Source organism: Meleagris gallopavo, chromosome 4 (genome assembly GCF_000146605.3).
Source record: "Meleagris gallopavo isolate NT-WF06-2002-E0010 breed Aviagen turkey brand Nicholas breeding stock chromosome 4, Turkey_5.1, whole genome shotgun sequence".
In the NCBI taxonomy this organism is placed as follows: domain Eukaryota; kingdom Metazoa; phylum Chordata; class Aves; order Galliformes; family Phasianidae; genus Meleagris; species Meleagris gallopavo.
In genome coordinates, this window is record NC_015014.2 from 48463255 (window position 1) to 48476773 (window position 13519).

General features: G+C 38.8%; 2 long non-coding RNA genes across 2 annotated transcripts; one reads left to right on the forward strand and one right to left on the reverse strand.

Annotated features, from left to right (window-relative positions):
- On the reverse strand, nucleotides 1-12259 carry LOC116216582. The gene is made up of 3 exons (XR_004159661.1): nucleotides 12211-12259; nucleotides 7109-7193; nucleotides 1-27 (listed from the first exon to the last, which is right to left on the reverse strand). It is a non-coding gene; the product is annotated as an uncharacterized LOC116216582 (long non-coding RNA).
- A 143-nt stretch (nucleotides 12260-12402) lies between these two features.
- LOC109367369 lies at nucleotides 12403-13269 on the forward strand. The gene is made up of 2 exons (XR_002114454.1): nucleotides 12403-12499; nucleotides 12634-13269. It is a non-coding gene; the product is annotated as an uncharacterized LOC109367369 (long non-coding RNA).
- Nucleotides 13270-13519: the final 250 nt, after the last annotated feature.

The following is a 13519-nucleotide window of genomic DNA, read 5'->3' on the forward strand; positions in this document are numbered from 1 at the left end:
CAATAGTCATGTCAAGATGAAGGTAAGCTATAAGTAAGACATTAAGATATCCCTAAATCTAAATCAAGTGAACACACACCTACTATACACAAGTACCCATTTTTTTTTCTAGGTTTAATTTTATTGTTAGCATAATGAATGATAAGCCCAAGAATCCTCCTGAACATGGCTCCCTCCCTTTTCTGGAGGGGAATTCCAGTTTTCAAATTCCTTCAATCTCCAGCTGAGGCTCCAACCTTTTACTTACAAAACCAAGAGGAGCTGTCTGCCAGATCAAATAACTCTGCCTGTTTATACAAGGGCACCCGTGCCTGGCATTGGGGTGATTCAGCAGATGTGCCCTGCATTCCAGTGATCTATCCTGTGTCTCACTAGCATCTAGTAACATACTTTTCAGCCAAGATTATTTTCACGTGCCTCTTAAAAGTTTGTCATATATTAGGCAATGTTAAAAAAGTGAAAATTGAGAAGATGGAGATTCATACTTCCTGGGCTCAAACTCTCACCAGCTTGTGCGTATTACTGCAGTCTTACTGCAATCTTGTGGAGTTTACTGTGTCAAACTATTAACTGTAAGCTAAGTCAGAAAATGACCATCTTTGTCATTATTCGCCTGCTTTCTTTTCATACTGAAAACAATTCGTTGAACAGCTAATGCTCAATTGAATGTCAACATACCGACTTTGCCATTGAAGATGCAGGACATCTTTGCTATGGAACATCTTTCTGATTAAAAGCATTCACAGTGCCTGCACAAATTTTTTCTCTGGTAATGAAGATGAGCCCTGTTTCAGAAATCTCAGGCACTCTGCAGACATGAACATTTTAAAGAAAGCCATGATTCTAACTCTTGTTGGAATAAAGCCAACCACTTTAAACCTCAGAATTAACTTAACTCAGCCCTATTCACAAGATCATTCCATTATATCTGAAATATATTTTATATGAGACAGGTTTGTGAGAGCTGCTTTTTGAGCAATACAATTTAAATGCAGATACTGTGGCAGTATATGTGCATCACTGGATCTTCAGCTGGAAATGAGGTTGCTTATTCCAATGGCAACATAATGGATCAAGAAACACACTGCACTGCTCTGTCACTTTTTACCATCTGCAGCTGACTTAAATGTCTTTGCATGAGATTTGAAATGCTTTGTCACAGTCTTCTAACTGTAATGACAAATCAGTCAGTTAATAACACATATTGACAAGTTTTTTTTTATTATGACCATTCCATTCTGCAAAGTACTTTCACCATTACCCAGTAGAGATAAGGAAAATGTCCTGACAAGTCACAATTACATTTTCATATTGTTGAGCAAACAAAAGTGATACAGCTCTCCCAACCAGGGAGGAAAAAAAAAAAATTAATTCACTCAACAAACAGAGGATCCATAGGAGTATTCATCAATATTAGGAAGGTAAAGAAAAACAGACTTTTTGTATCATAGTTTGCACTCTGGTCTTTTGCTGGAGTTAAGTGTTGCTCAGGACATAACTTGAAATTAGATGAAGCTTGTCACTGGGCGCCTTCTGTCTTGTCACAGATTGGTAGCTCTTTTTAGACCTATTGTCTGTCAAACACATAGCCTGCATACCTCAATGACTTTCAAAATTGGCTTTTTATTATCTAACAGCACAGATCCCGCTAAGGCTTGCAGCCTGTACTCACAGTGCCCATCCTTTCCTTTCTTTATGTTCCTCACTGTGTACCTTTTAAGGAACAAAGAACAGCAGTGGCCTGATATAAAGTCTGGCACTTACCCAGCCTCCATTCCACACTGTTTAAGTACTCTGCAAAATAGGGCAGGTTTTAGAAAAGAACCTTTCCATTGTTTTCACACCTCTAATAACAGCCTTGTAGGCAAGAAATAGTACACATGCCTCATGTAAGTGATCTCATTGTTGAAGCAGATAGAGACATACAAGCAATAAGCTCAGAAAAATCATTTTAAAGGCTGCTGGTAGGTTTTGGTTTGTTCTATAGAGACTGAAGGCATCAATTCAGTATTGAGTTTGTCAACATGGAGTGAGAAAGACAGCTTTTTTTTTTTTTACCAGCAACTTTACATGAAAAGATTTACACAATTGCTCTTACTGTTCTTATTGTCAGATGGACAGGGGATGGAATCTTGCACTTCATGATTTGCTTCTTTATATTCCTTTGTTGATGTTAGTGTATAATCTGAGCTGTTAAATTCTTTAGTTTTAATAACTAGGGCTGCAAAATTCAAATTGTGTGTCACTGTGATCATACCGGGTCTCTGAAAAAAAAAACTTATTGGAATAAGAATACCAATGCGCTTATCTTCCCTAAATTAAAACAACCATATTGTATATATCCCATGCAAAATCTCACTGATGCTGTTTTGTATGCCAATCTGATTCAAGTCAAAGGACATTGTGTGCATTAACATTTCAGAAGTGAGTAATCACTCTCAGACATTACGAGATCCAGTAGAGGCTGTTGAAATTAGATTTGGTATTTTTGATGGAAAAAAAAGTGGTTCTAGTCAAAATACAAGGAAACTAAAAGGAAAACACTGAACAACAAATAAAAGCATATTGTCACATTTACCATCCATCTCATTTTTCCAAAGCTTTACCACTACAAGATTCTTTTTGAAGTATTCATTTTATTTTACTAGTGTAGGGTATCATAACATGAATTTGTAAAAAAAAAATCAAACCAAAACAAAAAACAACAACATAAAAAGCTGTGTTTACTCAGTTCTTTTGAGTTATAAAGCTTTTGAGTTATAAAGCTCAGCAGTAGCATTAATGACAAGAGAAAGACTTGGAGGTCTGAGTTTTGACCTTGTTGATGAGATGAATCTCTACTGGTTTGATATAAACTTAATTTGGAGGTTTTGCTATTAACAGTAGTTTTATATGTGCTTCTGAATTTCCCTGTACCCATAGAAGCATCTGTGAAAGGAAAATAGATGGATGCAAGGGGAACCATATTTTTTTCCCCAAAACAGAACTGCAAATAATTTTATACTAAAATTATAGGACAAGACCTCTACTTTGTAATCTTTCTTTTCCAGTTTTTTGAATCCCTATCTTGTTCCTTCAGATCAGCTCCCCTTGGCTTCAGCAGTGTATCAACGAACACAGAAAGCCCTGGCTCATCTAGTTCAGGCTAGAACTCTATTAGCTCTAAGTTTGAATTAAACATGTCCATAGAGCTGAGACACTTCTTCATTTATTCATTTAGACAACTGACATTTATGAAAACTGATAAGAGTTCCTAGAGCAAATGAAAAGCATTTTACTTTTGCCTGAGGATATTCACCCAGCAGCTTCATGACACTTAGTGTATCTAACTTGGGGTCTGCCAGTGAAAATACCAAATAATTACAGAGAAGTCAGTTTCAGTGATATTTCTGAGATTAACCTGAATCTTCTATACAGGCATCAAGTTCATCTTGAGAAAGCTCCCAGGTTTAGTCTCTCAAGTTTATCTTTCAAGTTAACAGTGCAAACAGCCAGGTGACAGATTCAGAACTTTGGGCAAAATTTCTCATACTCCTTAAACACATGGTGGCTCTGATGTTTGCCACTAAACCCCACTCATGTCAAAGTTCCCACCATTTCTTGAGAAATTCCAGAGGAAAAACATTATTCCAGAGCTTAGTTTTTCCACATTAATACAGATTGTTTTAGATTAAACTTTACAATGAAATTCTGTGACACTACACTAAATGTACTCCTCAAAACATTAATATAAATTCAATGGAAGATATTGTTAATCTGATAATGTTTGATCAAACAGCTCAGTTATCAGATTGCATTAATGCTATATACCCAAATTCTCCTTGTTGTCTTTACATCTCTCCCTGTTGGAATCCAAGCCCTGAAGTCAAATAATAAAATTTCCCCTACTCTTTGAAAGTCTTGGATCAAAGCAGTGAGTGACAGCCGTGATCTGAGAGTAGAAAAGCTCTCATTTTGGTAAGAGTAGAGATACAACACGTGGTAACAACAGCATTAGAGCCAATTCTTGAGATCTAGATCTTCTCCCAAAACTAAACTAATCATGCAATTACTGGCATTAGTTTTCACATTCAGCCCTGCATCTAAAACTGCAAATCTAACTCATTCAGGTTTCAAACATTTTTAAAAGCATGATTAAAAGCCTTAAGCTTCTTTCTAACTGAAATTAATTTAGTCAAAGCATCTCCAAGACCCACATTCCTATCTGTTGTTTGTTGTCCCCTCCCCTACCCCCCAGATTTCTGGTCCACTGTTATCATTTCTATTGCTAAGAAATAACAGCACCTGCAATCAGATGGAACAGCATTGTTAGCCGATTCAGAAAACTCACAGGAATTGATGAGATCTGTCAAGTGAGTTCTCAATGTTAGCTTAGGGAGAACTGAGTTCTGTTCCACTGTTGTGAAGCTGGGAAAAGAAACGGTGGCTTAACTTTAGCTATTGTGGAAAGTGGTTCAAGCTAAGCTGCAGGGTTTTCATGGATTTGTAGGAAATGCCATATATTTCTCTTTCATCAGTAGAACACATTCAGAGAGGGCAGCACACAGCTGGAAGCCACGGCACTGTGGATCTCCAATACTATTTTCTGTGACAATTTTGTGTCTGATTTCTACCTTGTCTTTGAGTATGGCCTCTTTCCCTACAGGCTTTTAACGGAGTTGTTCATGAAGCTTTTCTCATTTAAAGCAGAGTGAAGGACTCTGCATTTTGAATCTTTCTCAACCTACCATGGACATAACATTTCAGCATGAAGTTTAGAAAAATGTGTTTTTCCTTGTAGTTTTACAGATACATTTTCTATTTAAGTCTCAGAAATACTTCAAAACATTAAAATGCTGGGTGGTTAATAAATACAAGAAAACCAGCAGAAAAATAATATTGTTGTAATTGTGTGACCTTTCTCCTAAGCTGTTGGTTGGATGAATATGCCCAGTTTTACAGCAGCAGAGAAGCTATTTTAATTAGATTTTTAAATTATATTTTGTGGACCTGTGAAGGTGGAGGCAAATAGAGGCCAAAAGATACCCTGACCACAGAGAAACAAATCATTCACTGCCAGCATTCTGGTAGCAAAGATAATTTTCTATAGCCTGACTACAATGCAGGAAAAAGCATTGCAAGCTCTATCTCAGAAGGAATGCTCGTGTGAAGACTTCTAACTAAGAGGCATACTGAGGTTCTTTATATATTTTAACACCTTAGGAAAACATCATTTTGGAATTTCTACATCAGGAGCTTTAGATGCAGTTTTCTAAAGTAAAACCTTGCTTAGCAAAGATTTTGTGATGTATTATGGCAAAGCTAAGGCTAGCTTATGAATGCTTTTGTCCTCTGGGTAAATAGTACGTGTTAGTCTTCAGGACTGATAGCTCAGCATTTTCATCACCTTTCCATTATGAACATGTTAAATGTAGGAAACACTGATGGGTCTGCTATTTCTGAAATAGAGCAGTAATCACAGCTAAGAGGCAAGCTTCTCAGACATGGTTTCCTCCTGGATGTGGGTCATGAGCCTAAAAATCTAACTACAGAGAGCTGAATGTGTAAATACATTCTGGGTCCAAGCAGTAATTGGAAACTTACATGTCAATAGCTGTTTTACAGAGCTATATTTTAAGATATATTTTTTCAAACTAGTCACCCGAGTGCTGCAAAACTTGTGTTTTGTGATGATATTTGTGTTAGTACTGATGAATGCGTGTACCACTGTTATTATCAAATCACTGTACTATTTTTTGTCATAGCATCATCTCAGACTACATAACAAGCAAGGAGCCAGAAGGCAGCATTCTTCTGCCAGAAGGGTTGAGGCATATACCACACTATTTTAACTCAGCATTATGGCTTCATATATTTTCAGGTATTTCCCTTTATTAAAGGACGAAAGGCTTCCTTCAGCTGGGAAAAATGATTTGTCTTGGCAATTACTCACAGCACAGAGAGCAAGGAGCAACTCCTGTACTTTTTTAAGGTCTGCATATCTACAGTTTGTCCACAAAGGGGAGTTGTAGGAACAAGGCAGTCAATTTCTTCCAAACTTAATCCTGAAGAAAAATGCCTGCAGTCACTGGTAAGGCAGATTCCCCCGTGTAAGCTACTAGACAACAGTTCAAATGTAGGAGATTCATGAGGATCTCATTTACTATCTGCTAATTTATTCTCAGTTTTGCTTAGTTCTTAATTACTGAAACAATATTTCAAAACAAAGAGAAGGGTGTGACAGAAGAAAAGGAAATTAAAATGGCAGCTTAAAATCATTGACTTTGTAGAAGAGAACTTTGTGCATTATAGTAGATATTTTACAACTGATAAAAGTCTATCTATTCACCTACCTTATTTATATATTTTCTATTACATACATTTCAAAATGTATGAAATCATGTTTTTATATCTTGGCCAATATTCTTGCTCTTTTTTATGGAAGTTTGTTTCTTACTATTCACTTATCCAGCACAATACTCTGCTAGATCCTGCAACAAGACGTCCGAGTTTGATTTCAGTCCTACCCCTTGGCTGCAAACTCTTTTGTACTTTTTGGAGCATTAGGAATGCAAGTAGACCAAAGAAGCAATGGCAGCAAATAGACAGCTTACTTACTTACAGTTAGCAAATGCAAAGCTCTCTGTATGACATCGGCCTTATTCTTATCAGGTTTATCCAACAGCTTCCCTCTGGCTAGGTTTTGCCAGGTGGTTTGATTGTTATCTTTGTTCTTCTTGACTTTCTAAGCACATAGTGTTACAGTGGTCTTTTTTCCCCTCCCTCACTAAATATTTCTAAGACCAAGACTTTATCTCATATTCATCAAAATGGGCACCCTAATAATAAGGAAAATATCTGGCCAACTTCTAAAAGTATTATACATTCATAGAATACCCCAAGGCAGAATAGACCTACGAGAATAAAGTCAAACTCCTGGATCCATAGGACCACCCAAGAAATCAGATCATTTGTGTAAGAGCACTGTCCAGACACTCCATGAACTCTAGCAGCTCATGGCCACAACCACTGCCCTGAGGAATCTGTTCCAGTTCCAGCCACCTTCTAGTGAAAAGTCTTTTCCTAGCACACAGCCTGACCCTCCCCTGATGCAGCTCCATGTTGTTACCTTGGGTCCATTGCTGTCACCAAAGAGACGAGATCAGTAATACCCTTCCACTCCCTTCTGCTGGCTATGTCAGCCTGGCATGTTCCTAAAAACAGGTAAAGAACTAGCTGAGGTGAAATTTGTCTTATCTGCCTACTACATCATGTGGTCATCAGGTATGTCAGCAACCACTTCACCGAGTATAAATTTGTGTAGGTCTTGCCACAAGAGTTACAACCATCTAGAATTGTTTCATTCATACTATGGAAAAGAAATCTCCTTTTCAAATAACAGGTGAGGCTAGACCAGAAGCTTAACCTGGAAACATCTCAAGCCAGACTAGGTTTAACATTAGACTCTCTGCTTCCTTTAATCCAAAAGATGAACTTCTGGCAGGTATCAGTGTGAACATGCTTATTTTTTTAGAGCTATTCAGTCAAGTGCGAATGGGAAACAGCCACATGGGTCAACCACAGAAAGCCTGCAGAGCTGTGCAAGTCTTGAAGAAAGACTACAGAAGGTGGGTCCTGGCTGCCTTTGCCTCATAAGGCAGGATTAGGAAGCTTTCACACCAGAAGCTGATGTAGGGAGACCATGGCTGCACAAATGCCATATTAAGTATTTTATAGGAATTCTTCCACATCTGCCTTCCTAAGTTCCTGATAAATGTAAGATATACCACAAAACTGACTTTAAGAAGTAAATTGCAGATCCAGTGGTTTGAATATCTTTTTGGAGGAAGTATTCTGACCACCTTCAAGAATCCTTGGCTGCAAACAGGACAAAGCTGAAGAGTCATCAGAAAACGCATGAATTTAGTTCTACTTCAAAGTCCAGGTGAGAGCCAGGAATTAATGAGACATTATCTCCCTCACACTCTTTTTCTTCCTTTGTTTGCCCTCTCCCAAAACAGAACTTATCTGCCACCCTGTTTAGACCACAAAGAATTTGATTTTCCTTCCCTTTCATCACTTGTGTTTTTTCAACTATCCACCTTATCTCCAGCATGAAAGGTGGGGTAAGTTTTTCCTTCATTTAAGTATAGCTCCAGGCATCCACCGAGAACACTACAGAGCATGTGTCAGCATCTAGTAAAAGCAGTGATCCTGCTCCATAAATTTAGGTTCAGTATAGGTACATTTTAAAGGTTTGTGACCAGTAATTGTCTACCTTTGAAAGACAGTTATTTGTCTTGCCAGATTCTAATAAAAAAATAAGGATTATAAAATTGCAGGCTAAAACCACCTACGGCTTGGACAAACATTTTAATCACTGATGTTTTAATTGTTTAAAATAGACGGGATATAAACAGGAAGCATTTCTTTTTCATGACTAAATAAACATATATGTAAGAATTATGTGGTGTTTCATTTACAAGATAAGTCATGTGTCTTCAAATATCAGGTGATCTATGAATCTGGCTTGGATCACAAATCAAAGGCCATAGAATCTATGTTCATGGACTAACATTTTAGCATTGTTGACAGGTAGTACTGCTAAGAAAATGATATCTGAATCTTTTTAAGCTACATTTGGATTGGGAGAATTTGCAAAATTGTCTGTGTAAAATTTCTGAAGAATTGTTGTCTTGGATATATATATATATATGCCATTATGTTCCTCAAGCTTACTACCAATTGCCTAGACCTAGTAAACCAGAAAAGCTTGGATTTAGCACTGAAAGGATAACAAATATTCTTTTTTGATACAAATTCAGTTAGCAAGAAGATACATCAATCTGAAGATGACTCTTGTTCTAGCAAGAAACTCTAGAACAACAGCTTGCTTAGTGGTAGAGAGTTTCTATTTCCTTTCTTCCTCTGAAAATTATAAATTTCTGCTGTGTATTTACTACAGTTTTTCATTTTCTTCACTATGTGCCCTTTAGCTCACTGATAGGCAATTAATAATATATTGGGGTTTCAGATATTTTTATTTGTAACATGTCTCTTGAGGGATCATAGCTAATGTGGACTACACTTGACCTCATTTCCCAAGTTACTATGAGAACAAGGTTATTATTCTTTAGAATTCTGAAGCTAAGTAGAACATTAATGATTTCAAAGTAAGGGCCACAAATTACCTCCCTACTAGCACTCATTTGTTATTTTGTTTAGTGGAGTTCTCTAGTGACTAACTGTAACACAGTAGGAAACGCAAGATGGCTGAGCAGCAAGGTCTTCGGCTATAGCAAGTGAGAATCTGCCTAGATATGAGAACAGTAAGCCCAGAAATAAGAGAAAGACACTACTTACATTCAGAAGGTCCATAAAGTCCACAGATAACCAGTGATCTCCAAATGAGACACCCTCACCTCCACTGCCAGTCCTTAAATTAGGCCTGGGAATGGGTGGATCCTGACTGCACCTCTTCCGTTTGCATGCACGAGCTCCCCTAGGTTGGCCCTGCCTTCCCACCAGTCACTGTTTCAAGCCATGATTAGCATCTCCACTACACTAACCTAAGAAGTTAGTTTTATGATCTGGCCTCATAACATTTTCCACTTGCAATTTTGCTCTGACATAATGAGAAACGGTGCTGGCTTTGTCAAAATATGGTCATGTCTTTGAATATTATTGCCAATACAAGCTGGGGAATGAAAGGATTGAGTGCAGCCCTACTGAAAAAGATATGGGGTGAACTAGTGGATTGGAAGCTGGATGTGGGCCAGCAACATGCCCTCACAGCCCAGAAAGCCAACCATATCCTGGCTGTATCAAAAGCAGCATGGCCAGCAAGGTGAGGGAGGTGACCCTGCCCCTCTACTCTGCAATGGTGAGGCCTCACCTGCAGTACTGTGTCCACTCTTCTACAAGGACAGGCTGAAAGAACTGGGGCTGTTCAGCCTGGAGAAGAGAAGGCTCTGAGGGAACCTGACAGTGGCCTTTCAATATCTAAAGGGGAGCTACAGGAAAGAAGGGAACAGACTCTTTAGCAGTATCTATTGATAGAACAAAGGGAAATGGCTTCAAGATCAAAGAAGATAGATTTAAAATGAATATAAAGAAAACACTTACAGGGTGGTGAGGCACTGGAACAGATTGCCTAGAGAAGAGAAGGCTGATGCCCCATCCCTGGAAACTTTCAAGGCAAGGCTAGATCAGACCCTGGGCAACCTGACCTAGCCGTGCATGACCCTGTGCATTGCAGAGATTGACTAGATGACCTTTAAAGGTCCTTTCCAACTCTGAGGAGTCTGATTCTATCAAAATCACACATTCCTTAAATCATCAACACACACATGCATGTACACCTGTATGCATTCAGGAGGGTAAAAGCTTTGCTAGTTTAGTAAGAGCCATTGAAATGTCACTTATTAAATAAAGCCTTAAAATGCACCTAATAACAGTAATCTCTACTGAACTTCCAGATGCATTTTTGTGCATCATCTGTACCAACATGCCTCTTTTTTTTTTTTTTTAACCATAAAATCAGCAAACAACACCTTTTTAACATGGAGGTAAGGTAGAACATTAGTTTTTTTGAGTGGAATTTGGGGAGACCAATTACAATAACACCCAGAAGGCTTTTAGTGATCTATAAAGCTGTGCATCAAGGTGTTTCCTTTTGTTTCTCATTCTCACAAAAGGAAGCCACAGATGTACTTGATGTATGGAAGGGTTTTTCCTCATTCTCATACTGCACAGAGTGCAGTTTACTAGCTTCCTATTGCTGTCTCAGTTCTCTGTTCTTATCCTCACACCAGTAGTGCCCCTGCCACAGATCGCTTCTGTTTACAGGTAACACATGCTACCTGTTGCCATGCAACTTGCTGCCCTTCAGAAAATCCTCCAGTTCCCCTTTCTCCTCAGGCATAAGGCTGGGTGCCAGCAGCTCCTCACTTCTCAAGTTCCAACCACCTAGGTTGTGTAAGAGCATGGCATTGCACACCAGTGCCTTAGGGGGGTTCTGTGGGGGTAGCTCTCACTATAGGACAGTGAAATCTGGATGAGCAGGTTTCAGATCTGTTTCTCAAAGCAGTCATTAGTAGTCAGGAGTGAATCAATACAGCATAAGTTAATGAGCTGCCTGAGTGGGCTACACAACCATTCCTCCACATCCAAAAACGTGAAGCTGATCCTGCAATTCACTAGTACAGTAACCCGCATTTTTTTTTGTATTTTGTAATAATTTGAGCTTTTTTACTTTGGAGGTCCCCACTGATGGCGACATTACAAATGGAGATTTCTTAAGGAAGAGAGCCCACCTTCCTAGTCTCTTACTCTCCAAACGACCTCTTGGAGGTCGTTAAAAACCACTGAGAAGTTGCGACACCATGAACCAGCTATAACCCCTTCTGCTAAAGAGAAAGGGATTCAGGAAATCAGTGCAACCTTCTTCTGTGCTAATCTATGGTGTATTTAAATCATCACTAAGTGCGCCCACAAACTTCTATGTTGGTTGATCACAAATACTTAGCGAATATATCTGTCTGATACCACACATGCAGAGAAATAATACAAAACTATGTTCCTGAGCCTTCCCAGAACTGTTTGCCTTTGTGTTCTTTCCCTTCACATCACTCTGGCTCTACTTTAAACTCTTAGACTGGAACTAACATTATGCTGACTTCCAGATAAGTTGTGATACATAAAGGAGTTGCTAATGATGCCAAATGGGACTAGTAAATTATTAACTTCACAAGGTGGAATGAGATAGGTTTGAAAAAGTTTCCCAAAATGTTGAAGTGCATTCAAGTTCAAAGTGTGGTAAACTCATGAAAACTATGAAGTGAAAACTATGAAGTCACTTTAAGTCAAAAATCAGGAATATCCAGTCAGCATTATATTATGGCAGAATTTTGCCTTGCTGGACAGCACAACCACCCCATAAGCAAAGAAAGGCTACTTTATGCTACTAATTAGCATACTTGAGTTCCAGTATGTAGGTAGGAAATGAAAAATGGTAACATGCTCAAGGTGCTGTGAAGGGACTCATAGCAAAGCTTCCACTGATTGTAGGTAATGCAGAGTAATACCTTGGAATAGGGAAAGCCTCTCACCTACCTGCATACTTTGGATGCAGTAGTAATTAGATAGATAAATACAATAGGAAAGGTGTGATGATGAAAGGCTAGCACAATAGAAAGGTGACTAAAAAATAAGGAAAGGAAAATTGCTCACCTGTACCAGAGGATCCCAGGTTCACAGAGGAAAGCTTCACCAAGGAGAGATCCTCAGAAAGAAACCCTTTCTCACTGGCAGTCAGCCCTTAAATGAGTTCTAAGAGAGGTGCAGCCAGGCTCCACCCCTTCCAGACACACAGGTGAATTGCCTTCACCTGTGCTTCCAGAGCTGATTTGGTCTTTTCCCCAGGTGCTCAATCAGTGGTTCAGGCTGTGACTCAGCAGTTCCCCTACAGATGCATTTACACGTTCTGTTTTCTGAACACTGTCTTGCCTCCAAGATGCAGGTTGGTGCACTCCTACCATAGCAAAGAATCCATATGGCCTTCATGGGGGTCTGTAAAGTACAACAGAGGTGATGATAAAGTTTTGGGTTATTCTGGAAGCTTCCTCAGCACCCTACTTCATTTCTCTTTTGCAGAGTGTCCCTCCTTCTGCAAAGACATTTCCTTGGAATGGCAGCTGTGGCTGAACTGCCAAACTGACTGACAGCCGGTACCTAGCCTTGAACCAAAAGAACTGCTTCCAGGAAAAGCATCCTGTTCTGAGAAATCACATTCCAAAGCTCATGAAGAATTGCGTGTGAGAATCTCACACTGAGGCTTATGACATTTTTTGGCGTTACCGATGTGTTTTCTGCAGTTCAAGATGTCCAAAATCTTCCATTTTATGTATTCATTCTTTTACTGTATTTGTGGAGGAAAGGTACAGAATTTCTTGACCTGTTTTGCCTGACACCGATAGACTCAACACGTCTTCCGTTAAACTTTATCCTCACCACTTTTGTATAGGATGTTGCAGGATGTGTGACAAGGACTTTGCCACTCCACTGGATCAGAGGAATCAGTCCTAGAGCTATCTTAGAATAGTTTGCTTGTCTGCATTCACCATCTATCTTTCAACAATCAGCAGAAAAGAAAAGAAGCCGAGTAATGCTGCTGGTTAGAAGTTTTCTTTTCTGCTCAGTGAAAACGAGCACATAGCCTGAAGCCAGCTGAGAGGTCTGAGAAGAGTGAATACAGTCTGCAAAATTGTAGGTTCAAAAAAAAAAAAAAAAGTGACAGCATAATTTTTACAGCTCTGAGAAGTAATTTAATAAAGGTATTGTGTGTCTTGCATGTCTTTTGTCTTTCTTTCAATAAAGCTTCCCCAAGTACTTCACAAATACTTTCTTTAGCTGGGGAATTTGACACTATTGTTTAATACAATGATGTGCTTGCAACACTGGAAAGTAATGTTTGTCTACAAGGAAGGGATTTTTTTGCATGGCTGTTTTTTCACTTTTTGCTGTGAGTGAGACGATCTAT